The sequence below is a fragment of the Camelus bactrianus genome, chromosome 1, assembly GCF_048773025.1.
Source record: "Camelus bactrianus isolate YW-2024 breed Bactrian camel chromosome 1, ASM4877302v1, whole genome shotgun sequence".
NCBI classification, from domain to species: Eukaryota; Metazoa; Chordata; class Mammalia; order Artiodactyla; family Camelidae; genus Camelus; species Camelus bactrianus.
Genome location: NC_133539.1, coordinates 9,507,950 through 9,520,831, shown reverse-complemented (window position 1 = coordinate 9,520,831; position 12,882 = coordinate 9,507,950). Strand labels below are relative to the sequence as shown.

The window sequence follows — 12,882 nt, the reverse complement described above, 5'->3', positions numbered from 1 at the left end:
TGTGAAGGAACCTTTACCAGTAAGTCTGAAAATAGTAATTTATAGAAAATTAGGGACAAAAGGCAAAGATTGATGAGGGCTTTTTGCTCCAACACAGCTGGCACATATCAAAGGGCATCAGAAAGTTCACATTTTAAGACCCTATTCCCTTGTTTTTCACAAGAACAAATATAATGCCCCAGATTTAGGGTGGGGGGTTTGCAAACTGCTAGGGAGTGAAAAGCAGATAATCCAAAAAGTTCTACAAAGTCTTTTATCACTAACATTTTCAGTAATGGGCTGTTTAGGGTAAAGACTTGACATGCTTAAGGAGAAGCTAGGTAGGTCCCTGGAGGCCAAATGCTGGACTTAATCCACCTAAGACCCCGACTAGAAAAACAAAAGTGAACTTTTCCCAGGCCTGCACCCAGCAGGGCAGTGCCTCTCCACCAGCTTTTCGAGCATCTCTTCATTACACTGTGCTCCTGAAAACTGAAAGGGAATTTTCTCAAGAGGTCTTCTAGTTTGACTTTTTGACTTCAAGAAGGGAGCTAAGAATAATAAGCACCCAGTACACTTGGATCCAAAGAGCTGAGTGACCTTGCCCAAGGTCATACAGCTAGTAAACAGCAGAGCCAATGCAAGAATCCAGGCCAGTCTGGGCCAGACCCAAACTCTTAACTCCTACCTTGTATCCTCCCTTCCCAATCTGCCATCTCCACAGATCCATGGTTTTTCACATTTTGCTTTTATAATATGCAGTGTTTTAAGTTGTGATTTCTTCTAATATTTCTCTTCTTTTCTAATTATTCCTCATCTCCTACATCCCCCTATCCTCCTACAAGTCAATGTGAAATTTAAAAAAATAGACATTTTCTTTTTTAGAGAATCTTTTCACCTCTTGGTTGTCTGCCCCACCTTCTTTGCCCATCACAAGAATACCTAGAGACACCCTAGGTTGTGCAAGTCCATGAATTGGGAGGTCTTGACACTCAGATGGAGAAACTAAAGCATTTGGAACTTCACAACTGCTCACCACACAGAAGATGATTCTGTTTCACCTACTGTGCAAAAATGTGCCTGAAATGAGGAACATAATCCCCTCATTCCCAGAGATATTACCTTGGGCTTTTGTTAGCACCATTATTTCCTTTGGAGTCTTAAGTTCCTATACAGAAGGATTTAATTACGTTTTAGCAAATCTCAGTGAGAAAGATCTGGTACAATAAGTCAATGTCATTTCAAGTAAAAATCATATGCAAAATTTTTATCCCCTTTTTAAGTCATACAATCTTGTTATATTTCAAGTGATTTTCTAAATTGCCTAAAATTATGTAGTAGGCTACATAAATAATAGAATACACCCCCCCCCCCAGCAAATCTGAATTCACTGAGAGCAAGCATGTAAGAGATAAGTTACCGGGGTTTAAACCACCTGGAATAATATTTCCTCTTGTGCTTCGTGTACTTGTGCTCGTGATCAAAGGATATGTGCTATTTTCCCACCCAAACGAAAAGCAGTGTTAATCAGAGAGCCCCAAATAATGTGAAATGTGATCACACCAATGATCTGCCAAAGTTAGCATTCTACTTTCAAGGCAGAAGGATGAAAATTCTCAGTGCCTCCCCCCCCCCCCCCGCCCCATCTATCTGCTGCATGTGTTCTGTGAGGGACACATGTGATGTCTCAGGATTCTCGCCTTGTGGTGTTGCCCTGGGCATTTTCCTAAAAGAAAGCTACTGGCTGACTGTGTCTTGCAGCTGTGGGGGCCACCCAGCTACTTCCCTTTCCTGTGAGGTCAAGTGGGTAGATTCATGAACGGTACAGGTGGAGAAATAGGTTAACTTTAGAACGAATGCTTAGCATCGATATTCCTGGGACTGAACGGTTTCCAAGCCAGAAATAATCCTGTACTTTCAAAATGGGAATGTCTGATGCAGTTTTATTCTCCCTGTCAGATGGCTGGGTGTGGTACAATAATCATGGGGGAAAATGGGAGCCATATGAGCTGCTTTGCTGGGAAGAGCCTGTAATGGAGGTGTGTTACTGTGTCACCAGGATTTTCTATGAAGCCATCAGAAGAATTTTTGGAATATGAAAGCCCATTTGTTTATTGATTTATTCAATAAACACTCACTGCATATATGCTAGGGGACATGGGACAAAGAGAAATAAGACACAGTCGACATGATCCCTTCCCTCACTGAGATGAAAGGAGACTCAGACACCAAATCTAACACGTGATGCTAAGTGCTGTGGCTGTCCCTCCCTGACCAAGCCTAGAAGTCCCAGTCCTCCTCATTACCCCTGCATCTTGCAGCATGCATTGCTACTTGAAATTATTTATGTGTTTGTGCTCTATTTCCTCCCTCTAGAATGCCAACCCCATGAAGGCAGGGACACAGATCTTCTATCCCCCATGCCTAGAACATAGCAGGTGCTCAGCAAAATGTCTCATGAACAAAGCACTGTGGAAATGCTAAGAAGGGAAGGATTTCCAGGGGCAAAGGATGGCGGTGAGGGTCCGAGGGGGAAGCCTTCCTTAAGCAGGAAGTGTCTGACTGTAGTGTCTCACCAAGGAGAGAAGATAAAGCAAACACATCCCTGCCAGCACAGGCTCAGCTGTGTGAAGCTAACTTCAAATGGGAAAGTAGGGCCGTGAGGCCAGCTTTCAGATGTGGTGGGGGAGGGACAGGGAAGGAGAAGTCACTGGGAAATGTTGGGCCAGACGGTGAAAGCGTCTGGTGCAAACTGACAAACAATGGGAATTCACCAAGCTGTTGGGAGGATAATAAAATCCTTTCTGTAACTGTCAGAGTTAAATACACTGTGTGTGTGTATGTATGTGTGTGTGTGTGTGTGTGTGTGTGTGTGTGCACTGAGCACTTTACGCAAGGTAGATAACTAACAAAATGAGTTTCCTTATTTAGCAAGCAAAGGAACATATCCTACTGTTATTCAAGTAACCCCAGGTATTTAACGAGAGGAGAGGGTGATGAGAGTAGCGTTTTGGAAAGCTCCAGAAAAGTGTGAAGCATAGATCAGGCAAGAACCTGGAGCAGGGAAGCCAGGTCCCAGACTGTGGAAGTCACAGGTAATAATGACCAAATTAAGGCCAGTTTGGAGAGAAGGGACATTTCCATTCTGGGGATATTTAGCCAGTCAATGGTTGGATCTTGGTATCCAACTGGATGTGGGGAGTAAAAGAGAAAGGAATGGAGGATACTTTAAGACGCCTTGCCCTTCATCACATTCATTACTGTCTGACACTAAGAAATATATCTAGTTTTTGTTCGCTTGTTTTGTGGACTGTCTGTGTCACTCTACAGAAAGTGAGCTCCTGGAGGACTCTGCCAGTTTTGTTCTCTGTCGTACTTCCACAGCCTAAAACTGTGCCTGGCCTGTATTAAACACTCAACCAATATTTGCAAATGCATTAATGAATGAGTTGGAATATCCTTAGTCCCAGATGAGGAAGGCATGAAAAATAGCAAGTTTGGATGAAGAGATAGGAAAGAAGGCACCGAGGTCAGGAGCAATGTGGAAATGCTCCAGGGCCCTCTTGAACCTAGGAGAAAAGTCAGAATTTGGGGCTCAAATGCTGGCATCTTTGTGGGGTCCTTAACATGCTGGTGATTAAGTGAGATCACTCCAGGAAGGTAAGAAGAACACAGATTAAAAAGGAAAACCCAGGGCTTATTAATACTCAAAGAGGGTGGGGGAAAGAGAAGGAACCAAGACAAGGTGTGCCAGAATTGTCAAAGGAAAACTGTAACAGTGTGTTGTTCTAGAGCCATGATAGGAGAAAGCTTCAAGGAGGGCAGTGAAACCTTACATATGGCACCGTAGTTTCATGGTCCAAATGTCAATGGACAGATGCCCTGGCGGGCTAGATTGGTGTGCTGGAGCTGGCTTGCAAGAGCTAGGTGTTAACTTTGGGGGAATTTAGTGAGCTATTATTAAAATTTAAAGATTAAATATTGTAAAATTGCAATAAAATAGATTTTCTTAAAAACAAAGATGATAAATCTTCAAAACTCTTCACTTCCCAATTATCTTATTACATTTTATTACTATCAATGCTCTTGAGGTTACTTATGTCTGTTGTATGTATTTGGTCACTTAAACCAAATACCATTAATGGTAATAGTGTGCTAGTGTTCATCTCTTCCCAGCACTTCATTCAGTGATGCCACGCTGGTAGCTTGAATACACCACGGCAATCGGCAAAGGCTGTAAATGAAGGCTCTTCTCTCCAACTAGAGAGCTGGTTGCTACACATTTACTGGCACACCACTGCTTGAAGGGAGAAGGAAGGGTCTAGAGTTTCATTTAGATTGGGGACAGTGGGAGCAAGAAGTCACCGGAGATGGCAGTGGAGATGCTGGAGACAGATGGAACTCTGATTAAGAGTGATGGATTGAGTTCCAGAGCCTGGGTATTGGAAGAGCCCATTGTCCACTGATATGGCAGAAGTTCCATTTAAATGTGTAACAAAACAAGGAGCCTTTTTCAGCCATACACTCAAAGACACTATTTGGTCCTCCAATTAGGCTCCTTCCTTTATAGAATTCGCCTTTGAGTGTTTTAAAATTTGCCTTGAGTGTGTTGTCATAGTGCCACTTCAGTGCGACAGACCATCAGCCTGTTTGTCTCATATAAACTCTCTTCCGGGGCAAACTGCTGGACAGGCAATTATGTTGTGTGATAGTTGCCCCTCAGGAGAGCCGTGGGTGGCTAGATCGCTTCAACATGGACAACATTTAAATTGGATCTGGAGATCCAATTCAAACACCATCATTAAATAGGTCAGGTAAATACCTAGAACAAATTGCAAGAGGGAACTTGCATTTCTCAACATTTTTAAGCCCTGCTTTTGATTTTTGATAAACATACAAAGCTCATATTCTTTAAAAATATTTTTGAGATTCAAATTAAGCATAATTCCTCTCTCTCTCTAGATGTAGGTGTACATGTATGTATATGTGTGTATATACACACACACAAGAAAACAATAGAACAAAATACTGCATTGTTTTTAAACTATATATGCCTCCTCCTTTCCTCCATCTTCTGACATTACCACTCCCCTCTTGAGGGGAGTATGCCACCTCCCAGTTAAGAGCTGTAGAATTTAGTAAACGATGAGATCAAACAGGCTCGAGGTGACATAAAATCTAAGGAACCCCAAGAACTGAGCTTCTGTATCGCTAGTTATTTACATCATACGATTTTGCATTTTACTCTTGTGCACGGATCCATTTTCTACTTTTTCCACTTAGATTGCTTTTGCATGATACTTCCCAGATTTCACAATCATCTCTATAATTGTCCTTCCTAGTGGCCATTTAATATTCCATTATATTAATAGAGCACAGTCTGCCTAAACCATTTCCTCATAGCTGGGGACTTGGGCTGTTTCCAATGATTCATTTTAATATACCGAAGGACCAGAAACATCTTTTTACAAATATGTTTGTTTCCTTGGAATTATTCCTGGGGACATTTTTCCCCAAGAGGCTTTACCAGGTCAGAGAGGAGAATCATTTTTACGACTTGTCACATATTGCAAAATTGCTCTTTAAGACTATTTGTTTTTCAGTTTATGGTGCCACCAGCGAAGTTTAGTGTGCCTGCTTCCCCAAAGCCTTGCCAACAGCCAATTTTGTCATTTTTAGTCATTCCTCCTGTTGTTCTGAGTGCAGTACAAGCCCATGTAGCTAAGGGGATGGACTCAGGAAATAATCTTCCCCTAATTAAAGCCTGGTGCAGTACTAGGGGGGAGGTTTTAATATGCATCACAAAGAATTAAGAAACTAAGAAAAATTGTATCATTCAGGTAAAAAATGAAAAAAAAAATGACGTAGGGACATGAGTTGCCCTATTAGAGGGTTAGAGACAAAAAGAGAGAACAAATAAGACGACACCAAAGGGAAAATCATGAAATGCATTGGAACACAAAATGAGAATGTAAATATTCTTGCTATTAATTTCAGCTCTTTATGAAGCAAAAAGAATCGCCAGAATTACTAAGTTTTGGAAATAAACCTGTAACCTTTGTTTTTGTTATTGCTGTTAAATGAAACACAATATGTGGGAGATTGTCTTTCTCTCTACTTGGCTTGAGATCTGTTTTCTCTCCCAGTAGCCATAATCCAAAATAAGAGCAATGAAAATGCTATTGAATCGGCTTTTGCATTTTTAAGAGTGCTCAATATTTATACAGTGGTCCCTAAAGACTGTACGTCGATACCGCTGGCATCCATTACAAAGAGTGCACATATACAGTGCATTCCTTTGCACAAACTGCAACTTCATCTCCCTTAGAGAAGGCTGCCCATGTTGGGTTCATCTCTCTAGCTGCTTATTCAAGTTTTAACTTCTGTAATCTCAGCTCTGTCATCACTGAGAAGTTATCCATTATTTTTATTTGATTTTGAGTATCATCTTCTATTGAAGCATAGTCAGTTTACATTGCTGTGTTAATTTCTGGTGTAGAGCATAGTGATTCAAGATACTGAACATAGTTCCCTGTGCTATATAGTAGGACCCTGTTGTTTATTTTCCGTATAGTAGTTAGTATCTACAAATCCTGAACTCCCAATTTATCCCTCCACCCCAGCTTTTCCCCTCCTCCGTTACTTTTAGAGCTTGTTTAGCACTCTGAGACTTCCTGACACACACTTCTACTGCCTGTCCGGGAACCTCCATCTTTGAAACAAATGGCCCGTGTCTACAAAGGCAAAGTGGGCTGCACTACTGAGGCCGGTTCCAGATGACCCCAGCCATGACAAGAGCTTCTGCCTGAAATAGAGGAATTTATTTCTCTCCATGAGATAGAATTAAATTCCATTACTCTTTCTCTTTCTTTCTGAAAGCTTATTTTACTGAGTCTAAGGGCTGTCGAGTAAGCTAAGGTAATAAGCTAAGACTGCATTTGATACATCCTTCCCTTTTGGAAACTGCCCCATCTTGGTATCTCTGACCTCTTTCTCTGGTTCTCCTGCTCTCCTCGGACTTTTTATCTGGAATCTTCTATAGCTGTTCTTCCATCCCCCATCACCCTAGTGCCAGCAGGTGGCAACACTCGGGCCTTCGTTTCAGTGTGTATTCCCCCAGAGGGCTCAACCTTCCTGAGCTGCTTCTGCTACCTCTGAACTGAGACTCTTAAATCAGCATTTTCTAGCACATCCCTCTCCCTCAGGCTCCAGTCCCACATCTCCTCACAGTTGTCCACAGGACGTTTCCATTGCTTTGCCTTCCTGGCCATTGCCTCCTGTCTGGCAGATTCAAGAACTCACCTTCCTTCCCAGTGTGCTCAGCTCAGCTAGTTCTCCGAGCTTTAACTCCCCTCTGGGTCACCCAGACCCACCTCATGCATCTTTGACTGTCCAGCCTCCTTATCCCCAAATCTGGGCACCAAGTTATGCTTGAATTTACTTAAAATGTCTCTCACATTAGTCTCCCCATCTCGGTTCCATTTGCCATGCTTACTTCCAGCTCCCCTTCCCCCACAGCCTTTGAGCTGAGCCCCCACCTCCCACCCCTGTCTCTTCACCACGTCCCTCTGTACTGTCCATCCCCCTCAGACGTCCTCAGACATCGGGGCAGCTGCTTCCTTGCTTGAGGACCCTCAGTGCCTCCCTGTGTCCTACTCCATTCAGTCTGGATCAGGTCCATGTCTTTCCTTTTGTCATTTTAACCTGGATCCAAGAAGTGAATTCTCTTTCCCTCCAACCTCCAACATGAACCATTTCCATGGGACAGGGTTCTTTGCTTTATGTACAGGCAATAGTGTGCCAACACGGTTTTGTCCTGGCTCTCGAGAGCTGATGCTGAATTTTCAGGAAGTTTTTGAGCCAGTTGCTTAACACAGCCATTACTGAAAAGTAATTATATAAACTTAAGCAAATTATGTCAAAAAGTGAATAAATACTTAAAACTCATAACTTCCTAATTATTCCACTGTTATCTGTGCTCTTGGACTATTTCTGTGTGTTGTATGGTGGAAACACTATGTGATGGTGAACTAATGCAGAGCCCTTCCCAACTCCACATTCAGTAATGCCATGCTGCTGCTTTGAAATCAACCATGTTTGGAGAAGTTACACCATGGAAATGGGTAAAGGCTACAAATAAGAGTTGGTTTGGTTTTTTCCCCAGAGAGGGATGTTGAACATTGACAAGCATGCAATCTGTACCTTGTATATTCCTTGTATATACCTTGCATATTCCTCTGTTTGGGACTTTGTTCTTTTCCCCTCTTATCTAGCATGTCTTCACTTCTTCCCAAAATAACAAAATCTTTACTGATCTATGAAGATCCAGTTAAATCTCTCCTTCTCCATGACACTTTGCCTAATGATACTCACTTTCTTTAATTTATTTTCCATCCAAACCCTGCATCTTTATATCCTGAACCACACAACCTAGCACTTAAGGTACATCTTTCATTCATTAAGTTTTAACGCTTTGATTCAGTCATCGGTCATTTCACCATGCTCCTTTAGCGCCTAGTCTGTGCCCTGCCCCATGTCAGTTTCACTTCTGGTCTGAACCATTCTTTGCTGTTTCACGAATTTGCCTCGTCTCCACTAGAAGTTTCGCACATCTGGGACATCATCAACCACTTCACTTCAACATCCTTTTGGAGTCCCAGCAAAAAGCTGAGCCCCTAACAGGGCTCAACCTAGATCTGTAAATTGATACAACAATCTGGAAGTATGAGATGTTCAAGGAACATCAATGGCAACTATTGCTGAATTTCAGGGGGACAAATGCCTTTGTTCAAGTTGCTCCAATCTCTCAGTTCAAGTGCTGAAGGTTTCAGTCCCAGATGTAGCGCGATGGGGTAGGGGAGAGAACATGGGATACTTACGAGACTTGAGTTCAATACCATGTGGCCACGGTTATACCACTTGTCAGCTCCGTTCTCCAGTCTCTGTAACCAGGTGATATTATTTGTCCTGCTTACGTGCTTACTTGGGGGTTGTGAAAACCGAAAGAGAAAAGGATGTGAAAGTGCCTTAAAAAGTGTTCTTCTAATGTACAGACCAAGAACCCTAACAGCCCCCACCCTTTACCATATTTGCACCATGTCCCTTCCTCCAGTCATCTGTGAGCAAGAATAAAATGACAAATCTATATATTCCTGATTGCGCACAATCTATTCCCCTTCTCTGAAGATAAGGAAACAGAGACTCCAGGGTTGACATCCAAAATGAAATCAGAAAAAGCAAAAGCGTGGTCCTATTCCAGTTCTGTTGAGTAATCACGGCACCATCTCCAAAGGCTGGTTGCATCATAAAATATCCCTCCATAAAGACACACTCATAGATACATCTACATAGATATAGCCAATTCTTAATGCTTTCCACCGTCCTGTGAGGTGAATAGAGCAGATATTATTATTATTACTATAGTTACCATCCCTTTCAAGTCAGTCCCCTAAAAGGGTCCTCCTGCCTCGTGTCATTCAAGCTGAAAGAACAAGACTGAGTTCCGTTCAGAAGCAAAGGAAAGCTTTATTCTTTGATCAAAGAGTGGAGAGGTGCCGGCTTGAGCTCTAGAGCGCATGCTCTCCCCAACAGGCTGTGGGCGGGGCTGTTTTGTGGGGATTAGGGAAGGGGGTGGCGTTCTTGAGGGTCAGGCGCAGGCGTGCTGGGCACCCCCCAGATCACAGTGCCAGGCGCAGCGTCTCTGCACACGGCATGCTGCTGTCATCTTGAATCACAGTGTCGTGTGCAGCACTTCTGTGCTCAGCTGAGGTGTCGGCGCAGCCGTTTCACACCAGGAGCTCTGGCCAGAAGTGGTAGGCTTCTGCACGTGGCGCCCTATGAGCAAGGGAAACCAGACTAAGCACAAAGGTTGAACAACAAGGTTAGACTTGATTTTATTACCCAGATTCTCTTTTCATTTCCTGGGAATTGTTAATGGGTTTTGCCAGTGACACTGTTATTCCTATTTCATGGGCAGAGAAACAGAGGCTGAGAGACATTCAGTGACATCCTCAAAGTCACATGGTCACTCAGTGGCGGATCCAGGTTGAGAATCAGGATTTCTGTTAAGTCTGGCAGGAATCTGTAGCACCCAGCGTCTCTCTCAAAACTGTCCAGCCGCACCGCTCAACTCTCCGCCTCTTTATGAAGATTTCTGCCCCACTTCCCTTTGGGACCAAGGGAAAGAATGTGCCCCAGGTGGCACGGGGCTTTATCTGGAGCAGATCACCCTGAGTGTCTCAGACAACCGCTTTGTGCCTAGACGCTGACACACTGATCAAAGGCAATGGCTGTGCTCACTGCCCCCACTTCACTGGGCTTTGAGGGGATGAAAGGAGACTGTGGATGTGCCAGTCTTTTGAAAATTAAGTTGCCAGAGGAATGCAGGCCATTCTCAGAAATAACAATAGCTCTGTCCCTTTAAAGCAGCTCCTGGAGAAGTTGGTGACTGAGAATGATCCTTGTGCACACATTTGGCTCTGTTTCTCTTGGCTTTTCCCTGACTTTTTCTGACTGCATCCTTCATACAGAGGGCACCAAGGAATCCATCCAGTTGTCTCCTCTCCTTAACAGAGTGTCTGAGTTGTGGCAGTGGGTCTAGAAAGCTTCCCATCACTTGGCAAAAGAAATCAGACACAAGTTGGGAACTATGTAAAACTCGAGTCCAACTCCATCTGTCCATCTCTGCCTCCTTCTGACACTGAGAAGGCAACAACTTGTCCCTCGAGTTCCCGCAGAGTCAGAAGTGCAGGTGTTGTGGGGTCGTGTGACTGTTGTGGTCCCTCAAGTGACAGTTTGAAGAGTAGGGAAGGCAGGACATAGTGCCGACCAGACTCTGGGTCCCTGGGGGGCCCAGTCTCATCCACTGAGGTATCCGTGTTACTCTTCTGAGAATAGGAGTGATTCAGACTAAGGCCAAACATTTGATCGAGCCTCAGTAATAGGTTTATGAGATGGAGATTGGTTTTTCCCTTGGATTTTGTTTGTGTTTTGTTTTTGCAAACTGCTAATGTTCCCCGCATTTTCATGGGCAGAGCCTCTCCCCAGTTCTTCCTCCACAGTTAAGCCATCCGCTCCCCCTCGGGGGGAAGTTGGGAAAGAATCAGAACTGTTATGTCAGGAGCCAAAGAGAAACAAGTTTCTGACATCCAAATAGGATTTTGCAGCAAGACAATTGCCTTGAAAACCAGACTTTGGAGAGAGATGGAGGAATTTCAAAATTCCTTAACATATCAAGAACCCAGCCTGGAGGACTTGCATCCTGAAAATTTTCCATAATTACCAAAGAGAGAGACTTCAGCCAGTGACAACTAGACTCTGAGGCTTCCTGTTGCAGGGTAGGGGAAAGATATAATATACAGAGGAAGAGCTTGAACACACCCTACCTGCACCTGGCACTTTGGGTGCAGAGAAGAATCTGGAAGGAAAAAGACTGTCAGGCATCAGGGATAGTGCTCATATACCTTTATCCCATGGGCCTTCCAGAAACACCCAGAGAGGCCTAGGCAGCCCCAAACCCCAAGGCTAGTGGCATGTTTCCCTGTTGTATCAAAGACAGGCTTAGATCTTTGGGAGAAATCCTGCTCTTGGCCTCTTCGAAATGCCATAGAGGGATGGGTAGAAGGCTGACTGTAGCAGGGGAGGCAAGAGAGCAAACCCTAGTCCTAACATGGCCTTTCCCAGTCAAAACCCCAGGCAGTGGTGGTCAGGGGACTATTGGGAAAATGGGTGAGTCTGGGGCTCTGGGAGGACACGTCTCACAAGCTGGCCCTGCTCTAGCCGGGGGAAGACATCAGCTCAGTGGGGCAGAGGCAGAAGTGGCGATTGGCCCTCCCGAGCTGTCTTCTTTGGCTGCGCGCAATGGACCAGCAGAAGTGCCTGGATGTCCTTGAAGGGACAGGCAGAAGCTGGGGGAAATAGCTGGTTGGGGGAGCTTTCCAGTAGGGAGGCTCAGAGATGCCTTTCCAAGGCTCTTCAGAATCACGAAAACCCCACCTTTCCTCTAAACCCTTAGCTGCCATATTGGAAAATAGAGGAGCAACAGGGGAGGAAATCTGAGCTGTTCTATAAAGACTGTTAAGACCAGTCCTATAGGGAACTGAACTTTGAATAAACTGACTGAGCGTTTACATTGAAAGGAGACCGTTTAAATTGGAAAAGCCTAAACTATTGTTAATTGGCCGCTCTTAGTTGCTCCCTCTGCCCTGCAGGGTGCGGGCTCATGAGGACTATCAGATGAAGTGAGAGAGAAAATAGAGAATCGTTTCTTTGAGCCTCTGAGTTGTAATGCGAGACCATGCAGGACCTTCTTCCCTGCTTGATGTACTGGATTTCCGTGAAAGACTGTGTTCGAAGGAGGTTTCCATAGTAAAAACAATTTAAAAGTTTTAAAACCACAGACTTACATAACGTCTGAAATTCCTTTCCGTCTCTGACATGGTGTAGGTTTGCGATCTCCTGTGTCACCCCCAGCCCTGCAGCCAGGGACAGGGGTACAGAGCAGTCCTTCAGAAGAGCAAGCTAATATTATTTAGGGCTTGGGATGGCCATTTGCTGTCTAAATTCCTAAAGAGGTTTTTGTTTTGTTTTGTTTTTGTTTGTTTGTTTTTGACTGAGTTACTTTTCTATCTCCCCCAAAGCTGCTTGCTTGGTGCTGGGGAGGCCATAACCCCAGGGCTGGCTAAACCAGGGAATGAAACAGCCTGCCGACCCTCCTTCTTACCCTCCCAGGCCTTGCCTAGGCTTCCAGAAAGGTCCAGGGTCATTTCTTGGGATGGCAGCTCACCACGGGCTCCGCCAGAAGCTGAGAATGATCTTAGGTGAGGACAAACGAAACCTTGAGTTAGTTGAAAGCTGGCAGGTCTCCAGGGAACACTGGGCTAGAACAATCTGGATTGTCTTGAG

General features: G+C 44.2%; 1 long non-coding RNA gene across 1 annotated transcript in view; it reads left to right on the top strand.

Moving 5' to 3' along the window:
- LOC123617327 (uncharacterized) overlaps window positions 1-12,882 on the top strand; it is a 48,612-nt gene that overhangs the window by 790 nt on the left and 34,940 nt on the right. The window lies entirely within an intron of this gene.